Source organism: Sus scrofa, chromosome 13, assembly GCF_054392235.1.
Source record: "Sus scrofa isolate SSC_HxYL_T2T_F1_AM1 chromosome 13, Sscrofa_HxYL_maternal_Yorkshire_Landrace_v2.0, whole genome shotgun sequence".
Taxonomy (NCBI): Eukaryota; Metazoa; Chordata; class Mammalia; order Artiodactyla; family Suidae; genus Sus; species Sus scrofa.
The window spans coordinates 89,111,994-89,130,398 of NC_139395.1; the positions used below are offsets into that span (position 1 = coordinate 89,111,994).

Consider the following 18,405-nt stretch of genomic DNA (forward strand, 5'->3'; position numbering starts at 1 on the left):
GTGACTGGGTCACCTCACTGTGCAGTAGAAAATTGACAGAACACTGTAAACCAGCTATAATGGAAAAAATAAAAAACATTATAAAAAAATAATCTGTAGTGCCCAGGTATGAATGGTGATGCTTTAGATTAGGTTTATTTCTCAGATTACTGACCAACTGGATTAAAGAGATGGGCAAGTTTTTTCATGTAATTAAACTCTTTGTATGAACATTGAGTTTATTATTAAGCTAGTCAAATATAAGCATTAACTGGAATCATATTTATTAAATATTTAATTATAAGTTTCAATTGAAAATGCCTATGAATAGTAGGAACATTAATTTTTAAATTATATCAACCTCTGCTTAATTTAACCTCATCTCTTTTGCCATAAATTAGTACTATAAGTAATTTCACTGATTATTATCTTGAAATCCTACCTTTCCTAGAGCATGTTTATGCCAATTTTGCTGTGGGTAGTCTTCCTCATTTATTAATAATATTTTTTCAAATTATATATCTTCTCTAGCAACTAGACTCATGCCAAACTAGACAAAGAGAAAAACATAAGTTGCATCTTCCTCTCTATTTTTTAAGCCAGCTTTATGAATGTTCAGACTTATCAGCATCAAAAAAGAAAGTAAAAGCCTGATAATATTTTTGTCATTATCAAATCCTATAATTTTATTTTCCAATCAACAGGTAAGCTAATTCTTTCTCTCCAAGTTCACCCATTCTTACTTGTCCAAAAGCTGCCTAGGTGTGGTGAGGAGCAAAACATGAATTGTATACTAACTTCCTGTCGATACGGAGTTACTTTCTTTGTTAAAGGCTTTAGATTTTCTTTCTGGTTATAAATTCAGTTATGAAATTATAAAATCTTTAATACTATTTAACATGGCGAAAATCATAAAAATATAAAAATTTTCATTATAAAGGCATGTTTGTATGTTGGCATAACAGTTACCACAAATACTAACATGGTAAAATCCAGTGTCAGATTTCAGAGAACTAACACTTCATGTGTGTGTGTGTATAAGACAACTAACCTTTTAGTGGTCTGTTATATAAGTCCCATATGATCTTAAGTCTGGAAAGAAAAAAACTTGTCCCATTCATACCTTGAACTTTTTCAAAGAATTTCTTAGTCCTGTTTGCTGTATGTGGAAGAACAATAAAGACAATCATAATTAGACAACTGATTATATCTCTATCATTTATAAGATAGTTCCACATGTATTGTCTAATTTAATACTTGCAATAAGCAACCTCCGAAGGGTGGCACTGTTTCCTGTTCTTATAGGTCACAAAGTGTCAGTAGCATGTGTAAGATCTAAGTAGCATGTGTAAGAACTAATTCGGGGACAAGATCCGAGTAGAGATTTTATACTCTATTCTCTTTCCATCACATTTACTACTTTTTCATTCAAATATTCCTTTAAAAAACATAAGTATGGTCACACTAGCTGTCTTAGTAGTCAACCTGTGATGGATTCACTATAGAGATATCTTTGTATGTACTACTTTTTTGAATGGACAAATGATTAGAATTGATTTGTTTTTTGCTCCTGGTTTTTTTTTTTTAATTTTTATTGAGGTATAGTTGATTTACAATCATGTTAATTTCTGCTGGACAGCAAAGTGATTCAATTATGCGTATACATATACATGTGTATATATAAACATTTTTTCTATATTCTTTTCCATTATGGTTTATCCCAGGATATTGAATATTTTTTCCTGTGCTATACAGGAGGACCTTGTTGTTTATCCACACTCTATATGGTTTGCATGCTTAGAGTTGTTTTGAGTAGAGCTCCCACAGAGCTTTTCCTCACCATCTAGCCTATGAGCTTGAAACCTACTAGTTGAATATTTGAATAGTAGCTAATCAAAGTGTAAACAAATTAGCAAGGTAATTACAAAACAAGTACATTGTACCTTTTTAGAATATATAGTTTCAGTTTATAAGGGCAGCCATGTAGATTGATGTAATTTTTTGTAAAATAATTTAGCAACACATATAAGTTTATGTTTAATACCTCTTTTGACCTGGCAATTTTCTTCTGGGTGTCTAGTTAAAGGTAATAATTCTACAGGTAAAGATATGAATGCAGTGTCATCATGTAGGGGATCATACCTAGTAGTGTCAGAGAAATGATTATAGGAGCTTAACAAAATAAATGTTTACCTTTTTCACATAAGAAGAAGTGAGGAATCGAATATTCAGTGCTGCTGAAGCCTTTTCAGGCTGTCAGCATCCCAGGCTTCTTCAGTGGCTTTTGTCCTCACTGTCCCTTGTGGTTATAGGATGGCAAGTTTATCTTATGTCATTGTTCCAGGTGGAAAGAGAAAAGGACAAGGCAGACAGGTAAAACTTTCCAAGAAATCTCAGATGGACTTTTGTTTATTTCTCATTAATCAGAACTGTGTCTCCCCTAGCTGTAAGGGAGATTGGGAAATTAAGGTTTGGGTTAGGTAAATTGTCAGGTTAACCCAAAATGGGTTTTCTTAGTAAGGAAAATTGGAAAAATGGCTATTGGTAAAATAGCTAGTAATAAATGTACTAAAGATAATGAAAGTAAAATAATAGAGGCATACTTAATATCCATTTGTAGAGTAATGGATAAATAAAATGATCTAACATGTGACAGAATATTCTATAACTGTATTAATTATAGTTAAGTCAGGAAAACAGAAGCCAATCTAGGCATAAAGACTAGGAAATATTTTAATACAGGGAATTAGAAGCTTGCACAACCCTTGGAGGGTTGAAGGAATGGTCAGGAAGACCACTATCTTAGTTTGGATTCCTCCCAAAGCAGAGCCTAAGGCAAGGACTACGAGTGGGTAGTTTACTTGAGAGGTGAGTCCAGAGATCAGAGGTAGGAGAGTAGGGAAAGAGGAATGGCCAACACAGCAATAATGCACAGGAATGGTGCATTATAGAGGTTGCATTATGGCAGGTAGGAGCTTGATTCTGTCAGAACCTGCTGAGAAATATACAGAGTACCTGCCAGAATTGCCTGTCCAAAGAATGGGTGTAAGGTAGGAGAATTTATCTGCTGGTTCCCAAGAATTATTCCCAGAGAACTTAACTTGTATTTCTGAGCTGCACATGTGTATGCGGGCCCAGCTAACTCTCATGACATCTGAAACATTGAAGGAACCCTGAAGCAGGTAATGGAAATGTGCATCCTGCACTTGAGGTGGGATGCTACCAGCATGAAATGAGTTAAAGCTTGTATGGAACTGTGCTATGATGGCTGACATCAGAGGTAAAGCCAAAAGGATATACAAGCCACGGTGCAAGGCATCTGCTACAGCAAATACCAGGAAACTAGGAAACTGGACGTGATGGAGTCATAAGGGAGTAGCCACTAAAGGCCTTAACTGCCTGCAGTAATGCAAATAGGTGGTTCTCTGGTGGATGCTCAGAAGCCTCTGGCAAAGCCTTCCATCTCTTGTCTACCACTCTCCCACAGCTGCTGGTGGGGATAATGACTTCTCTTTACCTTTCAGATGTCATCAAGTGCTTCTGATTAGAGAGAATCTAATGGGAATCCTGATGGCAAGGGCCTCTGAGAAATATAGTTTCCAGGCTTTATGCCCCTCAGGTACAAGAGAAAGCTCAGAAGGGTGGAGGTTGTCCTGAATATTCTGGCCCAACAGCAACTGATGAATTATGGACGAAGCATCTATAAACTCATATAGAACTTGTTTTGATTGTTTCTTATTCTCTTCATGAGTGGGGGAAGGATCTTGGCCTCAGGGTTTAGGGATGGCCAAACATACAACATCCAACACTGGATAGCTGAGGTCTGCAGAAACTGCTTAGCCACATGGACTCATAGCTGGGGAATAAGGACAGGGCAGACCACCTGGGGCACATGGGAGCTGCATTCAGGAACAGTGTGAACAAGGCTGTGAGAGGCAGGCTTTGTAGTATCAAGAGGCTAAGGAGCCCTTAGGTGAGTTTGGCGTGCTTGGAGGGAACTTAAACCAAGAATAAGCAGGAACTATGCCTGGTCCTTTTGATAAGGAGAGTTGCTTGGCTCAGAGACCTTGACCATTGGAGCAGAGTGTGGAAGGAAACTAGCAGTTAGGCCATTCAAGGCCTTCTCAGTTTTACCAGAGGTCAAGGCAGCCTTAATTTGAGGGCTTATACCACATAAATGATAAGAAGTATCCATTAGAGAAAAAGGGCATGTTTTAAAAAATATATTAAGATTAAATGGCTCTCATTTCACCATCTCACTTTGCAGGGCAGCCCTTTCTTCCCAGGGTTTCTTGTGTTTGTGGCAAGCCCAAGAACCTCAAGCCCCAACTCAATCCCAGGGATAAGGTCTTGGACACTCCCCTAAGAAACAAAAACAAGAAGACAGTACCTGGCTCTTAGTGAAGACACTGAAAGATACTTGAATGAGTGAAAATAATTGAATGAAGAGCAGGTGAACTGTAAAGCAAGCCGAGCTGATAGAGGCGCCCGGACTCAGTACTGCCTTTGCTTCTGCAGACGCTTGCTGTCTTTTGACTTCCAGTAGTTACTCTTCTGCCAGCTTTTGGGTCCATTGGTTCAGCACCACCTTGTCTCTGGTGGGGAACGAGTATAGACTCTCTCTCCTCTTTAAATCTGACACCCAGTCTTTTCTGCCTCAATGGCTGCTGCCACAGCCTTCAGCGGGTTGAAGGGAAAGTGGGAAGAATCCAGAGTCCAGGAAGCATTGCCTGCCCAGCCTGCCCTCCCCTGAACCACTTCCCACTGTCAGAAATCATAGATGATAAGTTTTCTGCACCACACTCATGATTTTTCTTTTGTTGTTTTTTCCCCATGCATTTTCCACAGTCACTATAACTGTGCTGTCCAAAACAGTAGCCATTTAAATTTAAAATTCATGTCCCCAGCTACTCTAGTCACATTTTAAGTGCTCAAGAGCCACCTGTTGCTAGTGACCACTGTATTGGGCAGTACAACATATAGAACATCTCTGTTACCACAGAAAATTCTGTTTAATGGCGCGACAATTTTGTGTACAGTGTATCAGTTTTGTTGGGTCATTGGTGCTTGCAGTATGCTGATATCCTACTGTGTGTCTGACTGTATTCTAAGCACTGAGGATACAACAGTAGACCATACAGAATTTCTGCCTTCCCAGAACTTACATTTTAATTTACAAAGCCTACATCCAAATGCTAGTGTATAGCAATAGCTTGAGGAAGGACAGACCTAGAAAACAGATGGCTATTTGTTATTTTAAAAGCTGGCTCATCCCCAGACTGACTTCTTTAAGGTGTAGCTCGGTTTTCTTCAACTCTTAGACCTCTGAATTTTAGACTTCTAATTTGGACTGATTTTCAAGGCCCAAGTGGCTTACACATTTAATTTACCTTTAAGTACTAGCTGCCATTGTTAAGTTTTTTGATGAGAGGTTTATTTGAAAGTAGTTGTTCTAGGATTTAATCATTTAAATCAGTCCTGGCTGCCTGTGTTTAGAATTTTAATTCAGTGCAAGGGCTAGTTCTTACTAATTGTATATAACCACAGCAGAGACAAATACATTGCAATCATTTCATTGGTTTTCCTACCACGAAGCCCATGTTTCAGTACACTTCCCATACAAGGGTTACTTATAGACCATTAATAATACCAGCTTAAAATATTGAATAATAGAAATGGGTGGTATGTCTAAATTAGCCATTAGAATTCAGACACCATGCTAATGCCCTCAACAAGAGCCACAAATGCCAACACCAACAAGCTGGTTGAACTAATGAACTGTAAATGTTTTCTCCACTGGTGAGCTGATGAATTATAGTCTGTTACAGTTGAAAGGGACCTTGGAAATGAGACTTTGGGCTCTAACTCCCTCTTTCCCCGTTTATTGGTTCTTTGACGATGGAAATGATTTGTCCAAGGCAATGGTTGCAGAGTGAAACCCTGCCAGAGTATAATAAAGGGGTCCAGAAATTCCCCTGTGCAAAGCAGGGCTGCTCAGACTTCAGTTTGCTTCCTGGCGCTTGTTGAAGCACAAATTGCTGAGCTCCATCCCCTGAGTTTCTGATTCAGTGGGTCTAGGGTAGAGCCTGATAATTTGCATTCCCAGTAACTTCCTGGGTGCTGCTGGTAGTCTGAGGACCACATTTTGAGAGCCCCATTTCATAAACTATGTGCTCCATAGCTACATAGCGAGCCTAGAGATCTGAGAATCCAGCTGCACTATCCAGTTCTATCCAAGTAGAAATTTGGGTCTGTACCAGCTGGTGGGTGGTCATCAATGCTGAGTAAACACTCTGGGGATGATGCTGGGTCCTGTGGCTATCTGGGACTTCCAAAACAGTGACATTCCAGCTATCACATGGTTAGTACGCATTTATTTTGCTGTTCAGATCTGGGAAGATTGAGCCTTGGGGGCTCACCTTCTGGATCTCTGCTTTCCAACCAGGGCCCACTGCTTCCCTTCAGACTTGTTCTCTCCTCCATATTTCCCTCCCATCCCTAGAAGATGAAATTTTTGACCCAACTCTGTTTAAGAAGCTGGAGAGCCAGTCATATTATATTCAAAACTGCATAGTTTAGGAATTTTAAAGCATCCAGTGGTAGTAGTGGGTCTTCTGTTGTTTAATACACTCATCCAAACTCCTGTCCTCACTCAGCACCATTGCACTTTTCTACCTATACCAGTCAAAATCCTTCTCAACCTTGAAAGTTAATGAGGTTCCATCTCCTTCAAAAATCTTGTCTGTACTCTCCAGAAGACATCATTTTTCCTACTTCTGAAAGGATGGGGAAATTGTTTCATTCTCAACCCTGCAGTACAGGTGTGATACCTGTTTTACAGATAGGGATGTTGAGACAAGAAAGATAACACATTTTCTAATTTGTTATGATTTGCTATAGTATAATGTAACAATTTGTTGGATACAGCTGGTAGGGCTAAGTCTGGCTGAAGAGTGATTTTTGATATGCTTATCTCCCTGCCCACCCACCCACTAAACTGCAAGCTCCATGGGGACAGGGATGGTGTCTCATTGGCTTTTCTTTGCAGCCCTAGCCCCTGCTACTGACATAGTGCATATTACATGGTGGCACTCAATATTTTGCAAAGCATGACTCTCCAAGCTCACTGCTGCTTGTACTATATCCTCCTGCCCTGCTTCTCTCTGTGCAGTTGGCTGTGGTCCCCTGCAGGGAAGGGTACCCTTCAGTGTGGCATCTTCCCCCTGTCCCCACTCAAAATTTGCAGTCTCAGCTCCTTATTCTGTTTCCTCTATGATGCAGTGTTCAGGAAAAGGAATATCACTCCACCTTGGGCACAGGTGACTTGGGTGGTTTCACCTGTGTGCCAGGCTCTTAGTCCGCATGCAACTTCCACACCCTCTTCACTGAGCCTCAGTCTCTCACCCTTTCAGCCCTTATCTCTTAATCTTGGACATTTCTAAGAAGCAAGTAGCAGTGACACATAAGTTTATCAAAGAGAGCGTGAGTAAAAGATCACAGAGTTCATGTTGCTTAAAACTTGAATTGCATGAGAGGCTGTGGATCTAAATATTTAAGAAACAGTGAATCATTCATTTTCTCTTCTGAATATAACTTGCAAATGTGGTTTCATTTATTATTCCACTTCCTCCACCTCTGAGAAAACTGCCAGTTTCAGGAGTAAGAACAAGGGGGACTGGCCTCAGTGGCTCCAGTGCTCTTTTAGGCGGGGGCAAGGACACCTTGTTCTCCACCACCTGCACATTACAATCCCTGAAGGCCTCCCTCAGTCCCTCGGAAAGTCTGATTTGATAGGTCTAGTACATTCCTCCAGGGTTCTGATGTGTGGTAAGGGTTAGAACCACTAGATTCAGTTCTTGGTTTCCATGCCCAGCTTATCATGAGAGCCAACTTGAGAGCCTTCAAAAATTGACCCATATAAGAACCTGGAATTAAAATTCCTGAGGGAAAAAAACCTGGGAATTTATTTTTAAAATAGATTCTGAGGAGTTCCCATCGTGGTGCCGTGGTTAACGAATCCGACTAGGAACCATGAGATTGCTGGTTCGATCCCTGCCCTTGCTCAGTGGGTTAACGATCCAGCGTTGCTGTGAGCTGTGGTGTAGGTCACAGACTCAGCTCAGATCCCGCATTGCTGTGGCTCCGTTAGACCCCTAGCCTGGGAAACTCCATATGCCGCAGGAGCAGCCCAAGAAATGGCAAAAAGACAAAAAATAAATAAAATAAAATAAAATAAAATAAAATAAAATAAAATAAAATAAATAAAATAAAATAAAATAATAAAATAAAATAGATTCTGATCAGCAGCTAGCTTGGGGAACACCAATCCTGGCTCTTCTGGATAGTTTGTCTAGCTCTTCCAGTCATCAAAGCCAGGAAGAATTATCAACACAGTTAATGAGCTATTCAGTATTTCTGGCCCTCACAGGTGAGGTCAAATGTTTTACTTTATTCATGCTTCCTGGAGCGGGACATAAAATTGAGAATCATCAGGAATGCTGGGAATACCATGGCTTCCCTGTGGCCTGAGCTTAATTAACAGTAATCTTTTGATGTTCTGACTGCCTTTGTTGTAAAAATGCTTATATATCTTGGCTCCCCCCTTGCCTTTTTGGAGCAGTCCCTCACAGCTATCTGAGAGGCTGCTTCCTGGGCTTGAAGTTCTCAGAAAATCTCCCGAATAAAACATAATCCTCAACTTTTAGGCTGAGGATTTTTTTTTCAGTCAATGAGTTAAAATTAAAATTTAGGTATTACTATGAATTTGTGAATAATTTCACATACTAAAATGTGTTGCCTGTTCAAAGCTTGCATCATGGGTTTAAGTGCTATTTCCACATGTAAAACATTCTGATAAGAGTTTTGCCTATTTTCTAAGGCCTTGCCTCCCTTTCCATTGTAAAAACTTGGCACGTCTTTCAGAACAAATGCCTGCTGTCCAAAGGAAATACACATGTTTTTTAGATCCCCAAATTCAATTTCTGAGGATGTTTCTCAGGCACTGCAAAAGAAAAAAGAAAAATGTGTGAGTTTGCTGTGGACAAGAAATAATCTTTTTCATAGCAGTGCAGTCAAAATGATAGAAAATGCTCCTTTAGTATTTGGCATTGCTACAATATCATTTAATTCCTTGACCTCAATGTTCAGTCTTTAATACCAAAATCATAAAAAGGGAAGTGTGATATGTATTCTTCACCTCACACAAGCACCTTCTGTCTCCTCAAATGAGATAAATGGTCTTAATACACTTTAATGCCGGAAGGAGGAGGTCTGTGTCATTCTCATAGGCCCCGAGTTTCTGGTCCTATTTTTACCCTGTTGCTGACCTCAGTGTCTGTGGACAGCAGAACACCCTTCCTCAGCAGACACGAATAAAGTCCAGCTGGTCTTGAGGAACATTTAGGCAGTTACCTCTCGGTCCTCCAAGCAGAATCCACATCATTGATTGAGCCCCTTCAGAAGGCCTTTCCTTTGCAGGAGATGAATAATTTTTGCCCTTTTGTTTGGAATTCAGCATCTCAGTGGATCTGATGACCTTCAATATTTTCTTCTTCAGAGAAGGAAGAGAGAAGAGGAAAGAGCTCTGCTAAAGATATTTTTTTATCCTTTAAGATTTACTGAACCCAGAGCTCCTGGAGAACTGGTGGGCTGGAGCTGAGCTGGAAGGCAGAGCTGCAGGCCTCCATCAGTGCCCTTCTCCCTGACCTGCTCCCACTCTGCTCCTCAGCTATAAAAGTGCTGGCTCCTGCAGGCGCTGTGGCAGGAGAGCCTTTATAAGTCAGCAGCCACCACAGCCCTGTTTCTTTTGGCATGTAATCTTGGTCCATATTAATTAATTGCTAGTATTTTAAGATAGGGAGATTCCTCTGAAGTGTCTGGCCTCTTGAACATTTAGGGAAAAAATTTTTGAGGGTATTTTCAGTTTCTTTAAGCCAAAAAAAAACCAGGGAGTTCCCATCTTGGTTCAGCAGAAACAAATCTGACTGGTATCCATGAGGACACAGGTTTGATCCCTGGCCTTGCTTGGTGGGTTAAGGATCCAGCGTTGCTGTGAGCTGTGGTGTACGTCACAGACATGGCTGGATCTGAGTTGCCGTGGCTGTGGCATAGGCTAGCGCTTACAGCTCTGATTCAACCCCTAGCCTGGGAACCTCCATATGCTGTGAGTGCAGCCTTAAAAAAAAGAAAAAAAATAAAAGCAACAAAGACCTGTTTTCCTGCTGACAATTAGCTGGACACAAAACTGCTGTTTTCTCCTGCTTTCTAGTTCACCATAGTTCCCACTACTCCATACATAAACTAAACTCCCAAAATTGAGACAAAGCAATAGTCACTATAATCATGCTCACACTGTTGATCATAGATTCAGAGGAGTGAATTCTTCTTGCACAAAAGTGAGAAAATTGGAAGAAAGACTAGAAGGGCTACAAGTTTTAAGAAAAATGAGAGAGAATATCTGTTCTTTTTGAAAGTAAAGGATATCCCTGTGCTTAATATGCAAAGTGTCTACATCAAAAGAATTTGACTGGAATTCCCATCATAGCTCTGGGGTAACAAACCTGACTAGTATCCATGAGGATGCAGATTCGATCCCTGGTCTTTCTCAGAGGGTTAAGGATCTAGTTTTGCCGTGAGCTGTGGTGTAGGTCACAGATGCAGCTCAGGTCCCACATTGATGTGGCTGTGGTGTAGGCCCACAGCTGCAGCTCTAATTCGACCCCTAGCCTGGGGACCGTATGCTGCAGATGCAGCCCTAAAAAACAAACGCAAAAATTAAAAAAAAAGAATTTGGCTTAAAACACTATTATGACTCAAACCCAGCCCTAGGGGCACATACATCCATTTGTGCACCCATTTGTGATTCAGTGTAAGTAACCCTGAGAAGCCTAAAGAGTTGCCTTTCTGAGCTAGTCCAACAGCTCAGGCCCTGGACTAACTTGCTGAATGAACATCAGTTCCTCCTGTTTTCCTAGTTCTTTCTATCCCCACACAACTGGAAGCAGTGTGTCTGTACACTGTTGGCTTAGGAAAAAGGGAGAGACCCATACAAGATACACAGTAAGTGCTTTATTTAATTTATTCTGTCAGCAGTCAGCTGCTTTAGGTATAAGCCCCATTTATAAAAAATCTGAGACTCAGAGAAGTTACGTAACTTGCCCAAGATCATTTAGCAAAGCTGCTCAGGGGCAGGCCTGCATGACCTTTTCCCCATAGCATGGTGCTCCTGCTGCTTATTGAAATGCTTTCTGAATTACTACTTAATACAGACATTAGCTTTTATAGTGGTTTGGTAAGGAGCAGCCATGGCAAGAATATTCTGTTCGAATTCTATGAAACTGCTATTCAGAATGCTCATGCTTATCAGATTTGTCTAGTGGTCTTTTCTTGGAAGTTAATGGCAGAAAGTTTGTATTTCTGAACAAAATAGAGAATGTACTTCTATTTATGAAAATGGTACTGGCTGTCCTTTTTGCCTTTATTTTCAGGAGGCTCCACGGGAAATAAATGATCTCATTGCATCTTATGTAAAGTGAATACCCCCTTTCTCCATGTAACTCTGGATCTCTCTTTCTGATGTCTTTAATGTGCTTTGATATGTTAATAGTTCTCTTGTACAAATTGCACCTAGTAGTAATTGTCTCAGATCCTTTTTATGGAAGACAAAGGTATACATTATAAATAAAACCCCTATAAGTACTTTCTACATTCAATTTAATTAAGACACTGGATTCAACAAAATGAGCTATTTGGGGAGTAGCCGGAAAGCCTTCGGTTCATTAGAAATGCTTAGGAGAAGCAAACCTAAGAGATAGTTGGTGAGCTCTGGCCTTATGTGTCCTTCTCTTGCTTCTGCTATTGGGTGATAGTTGCTAACTTGCACTGAGCACTTACTATGTGCCAAGTACTGTGAGTGCTTTGCATGCATCATCTCAGTCTTTGCAGCAAGCATATCAAGGATATTTTCACCCCTTACAAGAAATTCAAGGATTTCCAGCTCTAGGTCTCACAGCTAGTAGGTTTGATCTTGAATAAAGATTGTGATTTCTTGGTATCTGTGTCTCTACCTATAAAGTGGAAGAGTATGCTTCTTTCCAGACCTCCTTGCAGGCCTATGATGCCAGTTGATATATCAACTCTCCTATTCTTCGCCTCCTCATTTTCGCAGAGGTCACTCTCTTATGGTATGTTGGCCATCAGCTAAATCAGATCTTCTTTTGTCCTAAAGAGATGGAAAGCAACTGTTGTTTTGTTCAAGCTCCATTCCTTACAAAATATTTTAAAGCTGAACTCAAATACCGCTGATTCTTATTACTCGTAGTAGTTATGGTCTGTAAAGTTGCTGTGAATACTGAATGAATGAATACTGAACCATTGCTCCTAAGGGAAATACATGGTTAGGTTCCTAGGAGCTCGGGTCACATTTTTTTCGTCAACTGATCAATATAGTCTTGTTTTATATGTGCTTCTGTTTAAAGACCATGTGTCATGTACATTGTTCATTCATTAACTTTGAACTCATGGCCAGTTACACTATAAGTAATGCCTGAGCAAAACTTAGCTAAGACATGCATTTTCTTTTAAGGCCTTTTTGCACTTAGCAATACTAGACAGTCCTTCAGCACTATGCTTGGGGCCATTTCAAACAGATATAGACAGCAATGAGAAGCACAAAAATGCTAAAAAACATGGTTCTAAATTGCCTATAGAAAGGACGCTGTTCATAGCATGAGACCTAAAACAGAAGATAGAGCATGCCTTGCTTGACCTCAGCTGGGAATATGTGTGTTGGGTGACTCAAATTTTTGCCACTCTGTGCATATATGCAAATAACTGCAAAAGCACCATGAATATTGATTTTTGAGTTATAAGTAAAATTGAGGGATGGTAATTCTTTACTTGGCATAAGTTGAATGTTTTTTTCTAGTTTTTCATTTGTATTTTCACTTAATTGTAGTTTTTACTGTGTACTTTTTATGTAATAAAGTTTATCTTTTTCCTTATTGCTTCAAACTTTGAGAGTTAGCAAAGCTTTTTTACCCACAAGTAATAAAAGAATTACCCATACTTTCTTCAAGTATTTGTATACTTTACTTTTTTACATTCACATGTCTGCCTCCTTTGGAATTTATGCTGGTGTGTGGTATCAGGAATGAGTACAATTTTATCTTTCTCCATATTACTCTGCCATTATCTCAATATGTTTGCCTATTTATTTATTTATTTCTGTGTTTTTGCCTTTTCTAGGGCCACTCCTGAGGCATATGGAGGTTCCCAGGCTAGTGGTCTAATAGGGGCTGTAGCCGCCAGCCTACACCAGAGCCACAGTAACACAAGACCCTAGCCGCATCTGCAACCTACACCATAGCTCACGACGCCAGATCCTTAACCCGCTCAGCGAGGCCAGGGATCAAACCTGCAACCTCATGGTTCCTAGTCAGATTCGTTAACCACTAAGCCATGACAAGAACTCCTTGCTTGTTTATTTATGTATTTCTTTAAATGATTTTTATTTTTTTCCATCATAGCTGGTTTACAGTGTTTGTCAGTTTTCTACTGTACAGCAAGGTGACCCAGTCACACATACATATATACCTTCTTTTTCTCACATAATCATGCTCTATCATAAGTGACTAGATATAGTTCCCAGTGCTATACAGCAGGATCTAATTGCTTATCCATTCCAAAGTCAAGATGTTTATTTAAAAGCTGATCTTTTTGCCAGCTGATTTAATAATTCTACCTTTATGATATCCTGAATTTCCATGTATAATTTTGTATATTCAAATATCATTTTCAAATTGTTCTAATTACAGAGGCTTTTGAGGGTGTTCTAATGTCTGGTAGGCCCTAGCAGTCCCTCTCTCCCCTGACTCCATCTCTTTTTTTCTTTTTTCTTTTTCTTTTTTTTTTTTTTTTTTTTTGCTTTTTAGGGCCACACCCACAGCATGTGGAAGTTCTCAGGCTAGGGGTCAAATTAGAGCTACAGCTGCCAGCCTACACCACAGCTCATGGCAACACCGGATCCTCATACCCACTGAATGAGGCCAAAGATGGAACCTGCATCCTCGAGGATACTAATCAGATTTGTTTCTGCTGTGCAACAATGGGGACTCCCTGTTTGGGTATTTTTGGTTTTGTTTTCCCAATTTTCCTGGCTATTCTTCCTTATTTCTTCTCTATGAACTTGTCATTCAAGTTAATTTACATATCAAATATCAGAGCTTTTCATTTGGCTCTTTTTACTTCTTCCCTGCTGCATGGGCATTTCTTTTTTTATCTTTTTCTTTTTTGCTTTTTGGGGCCACATCCACAGCATATGGAGGTTCCCAGGCTAGGGGTCTAATCGGAGCTAGAGCTGCTGCTGGCCTACACCACAACCACAGCAACACCAGAACCTTAACTCACTGAGTGAGGCCAGGGATCGAACCCACAACCTCATGGTTCCTAGTCAGATTCATTTCTGCTGTGCCATGACAGGAACTCCTGCGTGGACATTTCTAATTAGAACATTTTAAGGATCTCTGAAAGAGAGATTTCCCTCCTGAGTCAATAGAACTGATACAACCATTCCATTTGAGGCTAAGGAAGAGGCAGTGTTCTAAGAGGCTTGCTCTTGTTAAGGAGTGGTCTGGGTTCTTTGCACCCCTTCATTTCCCCAAGCTAATAATCAGCAAGGTCCCCACCTGTGCCAGTGTCTATGCAGGTTTAGTCAAATGTTTTCATCATTCTTCTCTGTCATTTTTCTTCCCTTCAGCCTTTTGGCTATAAAACCCTATATTTCCTTAGGATTTCATCCCAGAAATTACTTGTCATCCTCGGAGCTCCCAAATTGTTCCCTGAGGGACCAGATACAATTAATGTTTCTGACTATGTGATTAAAAAGAGCCTTTTGATGGAATCTCATTGTGCCTCTCCATCTAGCCAGAGCAGCGCAATTGACCCAAGAGACTTAGCTGAGAAACCATCATTAGAGCTCTAAGTGAGTTTAGTTAGGTCATAAAATGAATATACAAAACTCAGTCATTTCCGTATAGAAGCAATTAGGAAATGTGATGGAAATAGAAATTCCATCACTGTGGCAAAAAGATATATGTGTATATATGTATAAAATGCCTAGGGATTAACTCAACAAGACTATAGAACTTAAATGAAGGGAAAACATTACAGAACTCCACAGAAAGATCTAAATAAAAATTAATTTCGAATAAATACTAGGCCATATGGTGCTTGAAGCTAGAATAGCCCTGTGTAACCCAAATAATCTCAAATGTCCCAGATTTATGTGCTTAGTTGTTTTTTTGATATGTGAATGACATGGCTCTATTACATATATTATGGCAAGTCTAACAGTTTCTCAGAAATCTCTAAGCATTTCCAGAGATGATTGAGGGGTTTGTGTTCCCCTTGATCAACATCAACTACAGCTGTTTCTCAGCTCTCCTGTTACTTGATTATTCATTTGTTTATTCACCTGTTTGTTTATTCTCAGCACATTTGTGGCATGCTTATAGCATCCTGAGCACTCCGTGGATGCCCACCAACATCTTACTGCATCCTGAGCACTCTGTAGATGCCTACCGTAAGCATCTGTAGATGCTCATGGCCCCTGTGACTCCTACCTTTGTTCCTGGTCATCCTTATCTTGGGACATAGTCTCTTCTTTTCATTGCCCAGATGAGCACCACTAATACATGGCTCTTTTGTGTAAGATTTTTGCTGAGGGTTTTGAGGGTCCTAGTGGCAGATAAGTATTGTGGAAGAGAAGGAAGACACATGTGTGTACAAACAGCATAAAATAAGAAGCAATAAAGGAGTTCCTGTCGTGGCGCAGTGGTGAACGAATCCGACTAGGAACCATGAGGTTGCGGGTTCGGTCCCTGCCCTTGCTCAGTGGGTTAACGATCCGGCGTTGCCGTGAGCTGTGGTGTAGGTTGCAGATGCGGCTCAGATCCCGCGTTGCTGTGGCTCTGGCGTAGGCCGGTGGCTACAGCTCCGATTCAACCCCTATCCTGGGAACCTCCATATGCCGCGGGAGCGGCCCAAGAAATAGCAACAACAACAACAAAAGAGAAAAAGACAAAAAAAAAAAAAAAAAAAAAAAAAAAAGCAATAAAAATTAAATATTAGGGAGTTCCCATTGTGGCACAGCAGAAACGAATTCAACTAGGAACCATGAGGTTGCAGGTTCGATCCCTGGCCTCGCTCAGTGGGTTAAGGATCTGGTGTTGCCGTGAGCTATGGTGTAGGTTGCAGACGCAGCTCAGATCCCATGTTGCTGTGGCTGTGGTGCAGGCCAGCAGCTGTAGTTCTGATTTGACCCCTAGCCTGGAAACCTCCATATGCCTGTGATGCAGCCCCAAAAAGCAAAACAAACAAATTAAATATTACACATCTTAAATTTTGTGGGGAATTTCTTACTTTATCCTTTATTCTTGGGTCCCACCTGCTGCTGTCTTTTGGAATTGCCTCTCTTCTCTCTCAGCATCTCTTATTTATCATCTCCTCAGCATCTCTTATTTATCATCTCCTCAGCCTCTCTGATTTCCGGGCCACTCAACACCTTTTTCCTAACTTTTGGGAACTCAAACCTCCTCTTATTTTATAATGGAGAGCAGTTACTCAGCTAGATCACACTCGGGGTGGGAGGAGGAGCATGTTAATTTGCCTAACCAAACATATCATTCAGCTGTTGCACCCTCATTCCCCATTCTGCCCCCAACCCTCTCTTCCCCTTCTCCCCCAAACAAGAGCACTTCTCTGCCTCTGAAGGGAATTCTTCTAATTTCTAGAGAAACAATCTTTAAAATATTATTTTCCCCTCAACCACACTTGGATTTTGAAGAGATTAGTCTCTCCCAAATTAATAAAGATAATTCCATCTATAATCCCAATGATGTTGTTTCTGAAATTTAGTAAAATTATAAGTTAAATTTGGGGGAAAAAACAAACTCAAAAAACAAAGTAAATCTTAAAAAGAAGAGTGATAATGGATAACTAATTCTATCAAGATTTTAATTTAAGCAACCTATATTGTTTAATGGAAGAATGAGCAAACAGAGAAGTAAAACATAGCACAAAGCCCAGAAACAGATCTAAAGGAAAAAAAAAATATACCAGAAGAAAAATAACAGCCAACTATTTACATAATCTTGAGTTAAGTAAAGAAGGCTTTTCTAACCATTGTAATGTATATGTATGTGTATATCATTCTTACAAAAAACAAGTAAGGAAAGAAATAGCATGCTTTTTAACATGGACGGACCTTAAAAACACAATGCTAAGTGTAAGAGCCAGGCGCAAAAGGCCATATATTACATGATTCAGTCTCTGTAAAATGCACAGAATAGGCAAACCCATAGTAGATTAGTGGCTGCCAGGGACTGGGAGAGGGGACAATGGGAAATAACTGCTAATAATAGTGGGAATTTCTTTTTAAGCATGATGAAAATGTTCTGGAATAAGGTACTGGTGATGGTTGCACAACTTTTGGATATGGTAATAACCACTGAATTGCATATTTTAAAGGCTTAATTTTATGATACATTAATTATATCTCAAGAGATTTTACAGATAAATCAGTTCCACTTGGGGCATCATAGGAATAAAATCTAGCATGCCAGTAGAGAATGATTAAAGAATGTCTTTTAAAGATGTTCAATGACACCATTTAGGATGGCAAGGCATACTTTTTTCAGGACCATCTGGATAGTGCAGGAATCACTGTGATGGGATTTTATAATGGGGGAGAGAGAGTGGGCTCCACTCTGAATACAGCATGGAGCAGTGGGAATTTGTAGCCAAGGAACAGGATGGGGGTCCATGGATGGAAATTTACTAAGAGGAAGCATCAGTGGTAAGGGGTTTAGCTCAACTGACCTAACAAGGTTGTTACTGAAGACAGGCCAAGCTAGGGCATGATAGGAGATGATGAATCTGATCAGATATTGAAGATGATTACATATGGGGGGTTGGGATGCTCTTAAACTGACTCGAGGTTCTCGCTAAAACTGGGTTTTACAAGGAAGTACACAGACAGGCCTAAGAGAAGTTTCAGGAGTGTGAATAAAGAATCTTTGTCAATTGTGAATTTAAATTTTAAAAAGACAAATGACTTATAAACCTATAAATGCAAATTAAAGTGATGAGATGAAATACGTACCTATTTATCTGGCAAAGGTGGAAAGAAATTACAAATTTCCATCATTGGGTAGGTTATAGTCTAACGGAGAGTCTCAATATTGTACTGGTAAAGGCAGTATATTTCAAAAGCCTAATATTGTGTCCTTGTAATTCCATTTGTAGGAATTTATCTTGAAAAAATACTGTGTGCCATTTCAAATAAAGTAGTATAGTAACACACAGAAAGATGTTTCTGCTGCTAGGGAGAAAAGTTAGAATGTATAACATATAAAGCAAAACAGACTG

The 18,405-nt window shown here is 39.9% G+C and overlaps 1 protein-coding gene across 5 annotated transcripts in view; it reads left to right on the forward strand.

Annotated features, from left to right (window-relative positions):
* The window catches only part of TMEM108 (transmembrane protein 108), a 365,980-nt gene that overhangs the window by 186,579 nt on the left and 160,996 nt on the right, over positions 1-18,405 (forward strand). The window lies entirely within an intron of this gene.